We start from the raw sequence: 506 nt of genomic DNA, 5'->3' as shown, positions 1-506 counted from the left end.
CATTTTACCCTCGAAACAACTCCTGTGTATTTGCATGATAAATAAATCCAAAATTATCTAGAAACAATAAACGTCTCTCTATTGTATCGCTCATTTAAAGGGACGGTGCCATCCTGAAACGCTCCATCAGCATGTATGTTCGGCTATATAAGGGCTATTATACTTTAATTTGAGATGTCTGTGCGCTGTAAAATATTCACAGGTAATCGGCAACACCGATTATCTGGCACGTTCTGGCACAAGGAAATTTTAGAAGCGCGTAGACATCATAGAATTTGAAAGTGGTTCTTCTCTGTCACAACCACTGCTGCATCTCCCTTTTTTGAGGTTTCTTCAAACATTGTGAACCATGTCTCCCAAGAGGACAAGACGCCAACATATGAAGTATTTAAGGGAACTGTCCCAGAAGACCTACATAGCGCGAAGAAATAAAAATTCGATCGCTCCATCGACGCCAGCCACTACACGTGTTTCTGCCTCGCTCATAACCACCTCCTTTAACCCCT

The sequence above is a fragment of the Penaeus monodon genome, chromosome 27 (genome assembly GCF_015228065.2).
Source record: "Penaeus monodon isolate SGIC_2016 chromosome 27, NSTDA_Pmon_1, whole genome shotgun sequence".
Taxonomy (NCBI): Eukaryota; Metazoa; Arthropoda; class Malacostraca; order Decapoda; family Penaeidae; genus Penaeus; species Penaeus monodon.
Note: the sequence above shows the minus strand (reverse complement) of the source record.